This window comes from Cinclus cinclus, chromosome 17 (assembly GCF_963662255.1).
Source record: "Cinclus cinclus chromosome 17, bCinCin1.1, whole genome shotgun sequence".
Lineage (NCBI taxonomy): Eukaryota > Metazoa > Chordata > Aves > Passeriformes > Cinclidae > Cinclus > Cinclus cinclus.
The window spans coordinates 13,000,772-13,010,325 of NC_085062.1; positions in this window are offsets into that span (position 1 = coordinate 13,000,772).

Consider the following 9,554-nt stretch of genomic DNA (forward strand, 5'->3'; position numbering starts at 1 on the left):
GACAGGGACACCTTCCACTGTCCCAAGTTGCTCCAAGCCCCAATGTCCAACCTGGCCTTGGACACTTCCAGGGATCCAGGGGCAGCTACAGCTGCTCTGGGCACCCTGTGCCAGGGCCTGCCCACCCTCCCAGGGAACAATTCCTTCCCAATATCCCATCTAAATCTCTCGTCTTTTAGTTTAAAACTTCATCTATCACTCTCTGCCCATGTAAAAATTACTCCTCCATGAAGATTTGGCTGATGTTCCTGCAGGACCTGGGTTACCCCAGTGTTTAGCCTGGGGAAAAAGAGGCAGCAGAGGAAGGAGGACTGGGACAAGATGATTTCAAGTCCTGGATCCTCCATGAGGCTCATCCTCCACACCATCCATAGGACCCTGCATCCCTGCAGTGCCCACTGGAAGTTCAGGCATTGCCTCCCAGGGGTATTTCTTTCCCAAACACACCTGAGCAGGAAGCTGGAATAATCCAAAGCATGGAACCAAGAGGATCAAACTGCAGCAGAGAACCAACTGCAGGTTTCCAGGAAAAAGGAGTTTCCAGGAATCCTCAGTCTGGAAACCTTGCTGGGGGACGAGTCAGGAAATGTGGCTCAAAGTGATGTCTCGGTGGATGGAGTTATAAAACAACCTGACAAAATAAACGGTAACACTTGGGTAGTTCCAGCAGGTTCTCATTCCAGAGCTCCAAAGGAATTCAAGGATGAAACAGCTGAGCTATTAACAGCATTAACTCTGCTGTGAAAGCTTTCATTTAACGTTTCCTCACCATCAGAGGAAAAGAAAGCAGCCAGACCTTGATTGGAAAAAATGCTCCTGAGCAGCTCCAGAAATGGCAGATTATTAAAAGTGATGCTCAAATGCAGTAGAACTGCACTAAGGAGGGGAATTAAGGAGCATGGGAGACCAGTTCCTGGAAAATTCAACTAGGCTTTTGTCCTGGAGTTTCTGAGGGAGGCAGCAAGGGAGGAGATCAAGTGGCCCAGAGATCCAATGGGCAATATCTACTTGACTTTCCTAAAGATTTTTACCAAGTTCTCCAATCAAAGAACCTGTAATAACTTCCAAGACACGTTGTCACAGGGGAAGAGAGTGACCAGGACAAGGGGGATGGATTAAAGGTGAAGGAAGGAAGGTTTAGATTGAATATTGGGAATAAATTCCTCTCTGTGAGGGTGGGCAGGCCCTGGCACAGGGTGTCCAGAGAAGCTGTGGCTGTCCCTGGATGCCTGGAAGTGTCCAAGGCCAGTTTGGACATTGGGGCTTGGAGAAACCTGGGATAGTGGAAGGTGTCCCTGCCCAGGGCAGGGGTGGCACTGGATGAACTTTAAGGTCCTTTCCCACCCAAACCATTCTGGGATTCTGTGAAATCTGCAGAATCCCAAAGTCCCTATGAAATGAGAAGGAAAGTTCTGTCAGAGGTGATCAGGGTAGAGTCTGGGAAGAAAAGAAAGAGTTCAGGCTCCACAGGGATGAGCTCCACAAGGCTTGACCTTCATAATGTTTGAAAGTCTAAGGTCCAGACTGAGCCCAGACTGAGACATGAGCAAAGATGAAACCAGAGCCCGACTGTCCCATGTTTGGACAGAAGACACAATTAATTCTGAGTGAGTGCCTGTGGGAAACTCTGCTAGGAGAGCCTCAGCCAACAATGAGGATGAGACACCAGGGCCAAGCCTGGAATGAGAGTTCCTGGACCTGGATCCATGTTCTGGCTCTTCCATGATCTCTGCACTCCTCTGGGTCCTGGATTATCCCAAACAGTCCTGCCCTGGCTCTCATTCCCTGGAGCAGCAGTAACCAAGGTGGTCAGTACTCAGGGAAGCCTTGGAGAGCAGCACCAGCCTGGAGAGATGAGAATTCCTTGGCTCCAGCTGCCTGTGCCTTGGGGACTCCCTTTGGTCTCTCTTTAATAGCTCTGCACCCAATAACATTTGGTTTTCCTTCCTTATTGCTCCTCTCAGCAAATCATCTGCCCTGTGCCTCTGGAAGCTGGGATGAGGACAGGGAAGACTCCCAATTTCCTGCTTGCAGCTGAACCTCTGTGTTTTACCAGGATGGTTTATTTTCATTTCCTGCCTGTCCCCACCATTCAGTTTTCCCATTTTTCTGTCACCTGCAAAGAGTTGTATTGACATTTCCTCAGAAATGTCCCTCATAGCTCCAGCCCTCCTCCCTGAGTGGGGATTTTTCAGAGCTCATTATGGTCCATTTGGAGTCAGGGTTTGTTTTCCCTGTGTGCATCCATTTCCATTTGTCTCCACTGAATTCCAGCTGCAGTTCTGTCACCCTCTCACTCACTACTATGAGGTCCTCATGGAATTCTCTGAAGGCAACTCCTGCCTTTTTCATCTTCAGTAATTCAGCCCTGCAAATCTGGTTATGATTCCATCCTTTCCTTCACAGAGCATGGAGAAGTGTCCTGTCTTCAGCAGAGATCCCTTCACAATCCACTTCCTTGCACTCCAGGAACCAAGAACTTACACCTGTCCTTTGCTTCCTGGTTTTTTTTTTTTTGACTTTTTAAGTTTTTAGACTTTTAAAAAGCCATTTTAAACATTTACCTATGAGGACCTTCTCTTGTCATCTCAGATCATCTCCAAGGCTTTGGGGAGACCATGTTCCTGCTCCAGCAGCAGGTTCCTGAGCCTGATGAGGTGTTCAGCACCCCTTGGTGCATCTTTCCCCAATTCCTCTCCCACTTTTCCCATGGGCCCACACAGGATTTCAGCACTTGCAGGTTTCCTTGGTAAGGAACTCAGCAAATACAATACCTGTTGCATGAAGAAAAAGGGTTTATGCTTGTTTTGACCTTGATTCCTGCTTGTTTCCACTTTTCCTTCTCCAGGAAGCAAACAAAAAGCTGAGTCCTTGAAGTCCTCTCATGATTTTATTGACTTCTTCCATAGCTTTGTTACAGCAAATCCCTTTTCTGTACTGGAGAATCTCATACTCCAGTTTCCTCAAGCAAAACCATTCCAGACCTTTGACCACTTCCTTGTACCTCTGTTTTCCTGACTCTGGTGTATCATGGAATGGGATAGAAGGGATCCTAAAAACCATCTAGCTCCATGTGTTGGAGGAGACGAAGTGACAACAGCACCAGAGGCCAAGGACATGGTCAAGCCGTGGATTTACATGGCAATGGAAGTGCATTTCCATGGATCAGATAATTTCCATGGATCAGATCACTTCCATGGATCAGATCATTTCCCATAGATCATTACCATTCCCTACAAGTTTTTCCAGGAGCTACCACTGGTTGTGTTGCCATCCCTGCTGACTGATTTGACACTGGAGATGTTCCCTGACCAAAGATCTCCCTCCACCCTCGGGGAGCTCTGGGCTCCCCTTGTCACTGTGAGTCACCCCCAGCACTCCCCTCCCAGCTCTGCTCCGTGATTTCACCCTATATTTACAGTGCTCCTTGTTCCTCTCCCTGCCCAGAGCTGTGCTCTGACTCCCTCTCCTTCCCTCATCATTTTACAGCTTTTGGGGTTCCCGTTCTCTTCCCAAACCAAACTGCAGTGTTGTCCGCTGGGGAGTTTTGCTCCCTGCTTGGGAAAGGCGTCGATTTAATTATTAATTCTGGCACTTTTAAAAGAAGCATGTGAGGCCCTAAATCACATCCCAGTCACAAGAGCAGAGTGACACCCACAAGCTGTGTTCTGGCTCAGGTCATCTTTCAGGGGCCACTCAAATGCTGCATTATTTGGCTCCTGATGGGGTTCCACAGCCTCTTTATAACACCCCAGTGCTCATTTGATGCAGAAAATGCTCCCTCACAGGAGGCTGGAGGAGATTTGTGCTGGGCACTTGGCTCTGAGGAAGTGCAAGGAGATGCAATCAGGGATGAAGCTCTAATACCTCATACTGCAAGAGATTAAAAGAATATCTGGGCTGTTTGGGCTGAGCTGCCACCCTTTACAAAGTGGATGCAACCTCTGTTTCCATCCTCCAGGTGTTTCTTCCCCTCCCTGTTGAACTGGTAATGGCTCCTTTGGATCCTTTGGAATGGAGGTTTCCTTACCAAGTGACCTGTGAAATATTTCACTGGAAGCTCCTCCCAGAGCCAGAGAATTGATTTTCAGATGTCTCAGCAATTCCTCTGAGAGAACAGCTCTCCAGGACTCCTTGTTTTTGAGATATTCCAACACGGAGATAACAAGAGAAGGTACCTTGTCCACAGAGACAGAGTTTGGCAGATTATTGTGATAATCTCATTCCCTAGGACCAGGATTTCTCCCTGCTGACCCCCTTTGTGTCACCCTTCAGGGGTCAGGAGCACAGCACAAATGGAGGGGACCCTTCAGACCATTTATGTATCAAACTCCTTGTCCATCATTAAGGAATATTTGATAAAACTCATGTAACAGAACATGGCCAGTGTTCAAAGCACTCCTGTAGGAGATAAATTGTTGAAAGGCACAAAATCCATGTGGGAAAAAGAGACCCAAAGGATCCCAAAGGCCCAGAACCCCGGGCTTGCATTTATTGAAATTATTTTTTTAATGGATGCAGCCTCCTGCTTTTCAAAGTTGAGGATGCTCCCAAATCAAGCCCTGTGGCTCTGAGCTGCCTGCAAGAAGGTTTGATTTATGGAGCCACGTGTGAAATGCTGACAGGGAACCCCTTGAACTGACCACACAGATCCTCTCCTGAGATGTGATCAAAAATTCACGTTTGAACCTGTGCACTCAGCCATAGCCTCATTAATGACTGCAGCATCACAGCCTTGATGCTGACTTTGGACCGAGACTTTTCTCTTAGCAACTCAAGCTCATGGATTGTCTGAACTTCTCAGAGCTGCAGTTCGTTCTTGTCTTTGCCTCACAAAGTCTCACACAAGGAGAAGTTGGGGTTTAACCACGGCACATCTGCAGCCGTTTGTGTTCCAACTCATTCCACCCACTCAGGTTTGGTATTTTGAGGGAATACTCAGAGGAAACTCCTCTTTCTCTGGCCAACAAGAGCTGTCCTGGCTCACCAGACCAGCATGACAGCCACAAAATTCTAGAAAAGCTTCTCCCAGCACTGGAGCTTTTGCTGAAACTTTTACATAGCTGTTCTGCTCTGTGACCAGACTGCCAAAAATCCTTCACCCACCTGGGGAGTGAAGACACTATTGCTCCCTGGAATCAGTCAATCACAGAGCTGTTTGGGTTGGAAGAACTTTCTGAAACCATCAAACCAACCATAAACAAAGCACTGCTGTTGGGGCTGATGCAAGAGCACAAGAAGAAAACCTTGGTCTAAGGCTGTGGGAAACCCTTGGTCATGGTGAGCAAAAGGCTCACTCCCAAGATCCCCCTGTTCAGTTATGTAGATTGTTACTGGAAAGTTCTCGGTTCTCTTTGTTACTATTGGCTACTATTCCTAATCACTCTTTCCCATTGGATCTCTCCCCCAGAGCCCGCCTTCACCCCACCCCACACCCGAGTCTATAAACATCCCTGCTCTAGTCCACATCCTCCTTTTTTCCCCAGTTTGTTCGTGGTGCAGTGTGCACCTTCCTGTTTGTTGTTTCCACCTCATTAATGTTCTTTTTCCCAGCAATCAGCTCAAAGCTGTCTCTGTCCCTAAAGTCCCCAGAGCCGTTTCCTGGGGAAGTCACCAGGGTCAGATTGGCCGGGCTGGGACTGGGGGATTTCACACCAAATGTTCTGCACCGACCCAGGCCCTGAGTGCCACATTCACTCTGCCACTGCCCTGGGCAACTTATTCCAGTGCTGACCACCCTTTACATGAAGGAATTTTCCCAAAATCCAACCTGAGCCTCCCCTGGCCCAGCCTGAGGCTGTTCCCTCTCCTCCTGTCCCACCACTCTGTGACCTTGTGGGCAGCTGTTTCTCCCTCCCTGACACAGGGAGCTGTGGGGGACAGCCCTGTTTTCCTGCCAAGGGTTAATTCCCCCTTCAGTGCCAGACCCAGGAGAAGTTTCCAGGAGCAGCACCCTCACCATATGCCCAGGATTTAGCTTTATAATCATCCTGGCTTTAGCAGCAAAGCTGGAAAGAGAAGTACTTTTGTGTTTATTAGACATAAGAAGATCTCAGTGGTTAAGAATCCACGGGGCTGAAAATGGGAAAAAAAAAAGAAAAAAAAAGGCAGCAAATTCTTTTATAAGCCTGAAAGATTTAAGAGCTAGAATCTGCATCTGTGTTGCCCAAAATATCTTGGATAACGCTGCTGGGGTAGGGAGAGCCATGTGAGTTGTGCCACCCCACTGGTCCTGCCCAGGAGCACCAATCCCTTCATCCTGCCAGGATCACTTTCAAGTGGAATCTAAGCCCAGGCTGTTTGTTTTCAGTCAGTGTTTTCTTCCCTAAATGAATCCTGATTTTCCTCAGGGAGAATCCCCAGCAGGTGTCAAGAGCACACAGGAGTCTCTTCCTTCTCCAAGTTGAGGAAATTAATTCAGTGGTTGGATTTTCTTATTCCCAAACCCACACGTCCATAGAAAGCAGCACAGAGTAGGTGTCCCTTTCCCCATCCCACCCCAAAACCAGGAACCACGGAATCATGGAATGGTTTGGGTTGGAAGGGAGGTTATAAATCATCCAGTGCCACCCCTGCCATGAGCAGGGACACCTTTCACTGTCCCAGGCTGCTCCAAGCCCCAATGTCCAGCCTGGCCTTGGACACTGCCAGGGACCCAGGGGCAGCCACAGCTGCTCTGGGATATGCAGGGATGTTCCTGCTCCATCAGCCTGAAGTGTTTGCTGTTTCCTGTTTCCTACTGCTGGAGAATCCAGGGATCCCAGAGTGTTTTTATTCCAATGGGTGTCATCGGAACAAAAGAGCTGTAAATGAGAATAAACTTATCAAACACTGATGGTATTTTCATGGCTGTGCTTGAAGAATTGCCCCTCTTGCCCACGGAATCCTCCTGCTTGCTTCAGCACATCTCTGGGTGCTGGCACAGAGTGACCTGGCAGTTTCTGCAAGCAAATATCGACCAAAAAACTTGGAAAACCTCCACATTCCATTGTAGGCTTTGTGTAAAAGTCTTCTAACATGATCTGGCTCCATCAATGGCCTCATTTTTCTTTTCCATGCTCTCTCCTCTGCTCCTCTGCCAGAAGATTTGTCTTTTATAGGTTCACCCAGGCTCAGATGTGGCCTCAGGCCAAGGCTGGTGCAAGTTTTAGGTGCTCTGGCTGCTTTAATAACTCAAACTGGGCTAATGTTCAAGGGTAAGGGCTCAGTGCTTCCTGGGAATCAGCTCCCTCTGGAACTGGCCACCCCCAAATCAGAAATATGTGGAATTAAACAGAAATAACAAACCTTTGGGTTGCTTCTCTGGGTTGTGGTGAAGAAGAAACCAAGGGGTAGGAAATAGCTCTTTAGCCCTGTGTCCATTCCTTTCAGGGTTTCACATTTCCAAAGCTCCTTTCATACATGTGGGATTATTTTAGTCCAATTTCTCCCAGTTTTTGCTGTCCTGTCACTGTCACCATGCTCTGGGACATGGACTAGGGATGGTGAAAGCACCAGAGAGGTGGGAATTATTTTTCCAGATGATAAGATTTGATTTCACAAACTGTAAGCCTTCTTAAAAATATTAATAAGCATTTACAGCCCTCAGACAATGTTTTAATGGAAAGTCACACATTTATCCTTTGGAAACCCCTCTGGAGCATATTCCCAGTGGTTTCCAGGAGGATCAGGCTGTGCCATAGGTGCCTGGAGCCACCCAAGCCTTTGGTCACCTGTGCCAGATGTTTCTCCAGCAGCCCCAGTCTCTCCCAGCACGGAGGGATCATGCTGGGAATGGGGCAGGGAGCTGATGGAGACAGGCTCTGGATGTACTGGCTGCATTTCAGGACTATTGCATTAAAATAAACCTTTAATACATATTTCTATGCCAATATCCAATTAAATTTGGGAACAGAATCTTCCTGTTAAATTTTTCAGCCTTCTCCCTTCAGTTTAGACATAAGAAAGTTTAAAATGTTTATTAATTGTAGCTTCCTTTCTTCCCACTGTCCTCAACAAAGTCATGGGCTTGGAGTTGGAGTTTTCCTCTTTTATATTTAAATGGATAAATCTCTTCCCATGGATCCACCCAAGCCGTGTTTTCCTCACTGAGCCAAGTTTTCCACTCCATCATCCTGTTTCTCAATCCCTGGGGAGGCAGCGGGGCATTGCTTGAGGGGAATCCATGTCTCTGGGTGAAAATATGAAAATACACACCATGACACTTTTCCTGCTGTCCCATCCCTATCCATGCCCGTGCTCTTCCCTGCTGCACATCCTAGCTGGAGCTGAGAGATGCCAAAGTGCCAACAAAGGATCCTGGTGTGGTAAAAATTCCTGGAAGACACCCCCCACCTGTCTGGGATTGCAGGATCTCCTTCCTTCATGCCCAAATCCCAGAGTTCCCACACTGAAGGAGGCTGATTCTAGAGTGGAATTCAGTAAAGTTTATTTCGAGATGGGCTGGGCATCTGTGATTTGTTCTAAAGCAAAACTCCTGAACCAAAAAATTAATTCTTTCCGTATCACATTTATTATCCTCTCCTTTATTATTACATATATTCCATATTATTCTCCACATTGGCTGCATTGCCTCACTCTCCATTTATCACTTGGCTATCCAGGATAAATTTTAAGTGGCATTCCTTCAAAAATATTCCTGGGAGTTTCACCGTGAGTTGCTTCTCTCCCATTTTTGGGCCCCTAATTCTCGCTGGGCAGAAGTGACAGAAACAATTTCCATAGTGAGGTTGGGTAATCCTTTCCCAAATGGAGCCTCTCTCTGTTTTCTGCTTGATTTGATCTACAGTCCTTGGATATCTCTGATTCCCCTCCCTGGAATAATTTGCTGGGGATGGAATGTCCCCCAAAGGTCCTCAAGTTGTGCCAAGTTGCCTCAAGTTCCTGGGAGGCTGCTGGGAAAGTCTTGATCCTCCTCAACAATCCCGAGCCAGGCGTGCCTTAAATCATCCCATGGATTTTGTATGTGACACAAACTGGTGCTCAGGGACAAGGAGGTTTGTACAGAAATTGGAATTATGTGAGAAAAGGGGCCGTGGTGAACATGGATTTTAATCTTGGTAAATGCAGATAAGGCCTTTACCATTTAATTTTATCCTTGGGAGGGGATGGGAGGAGGGGCTGTGCCCTGTGGAGAAAAAACCTGGGAGGGGTCTCAGGGTGCTGAGGCCCAAAAAATGTGCAGTGCAAGGACTGCAGGACTGACCTGGTCCATGAAAATGCAGGTGCAGATGGTGATCAGCAATGAAAGAAAAAGGATTGGAAAAAGGACAGGGAAAAATAGTGATGGCCTTATACAGAAAATGTTGCAGCTATTTCCCTTTATTGTTGGCAGCAGATGAGTGCCCTCAACCCATAAATAGAAAGAAATTGCTGAAAAGTGGAAGATAATGAAACCACAGAATTACAGAGAGGTTTGGGTTGGAAGGGGCCTTAAAGTTCATCTCATTCCACCTCTGCCCTGGGCAGGGACACCTTCCACTATCCCAGACTGCTCCAAGCCCCCTCAAACCTGGCCTTGGACACTTCCGGGATCTTTCCAGTCCCACAGGTGA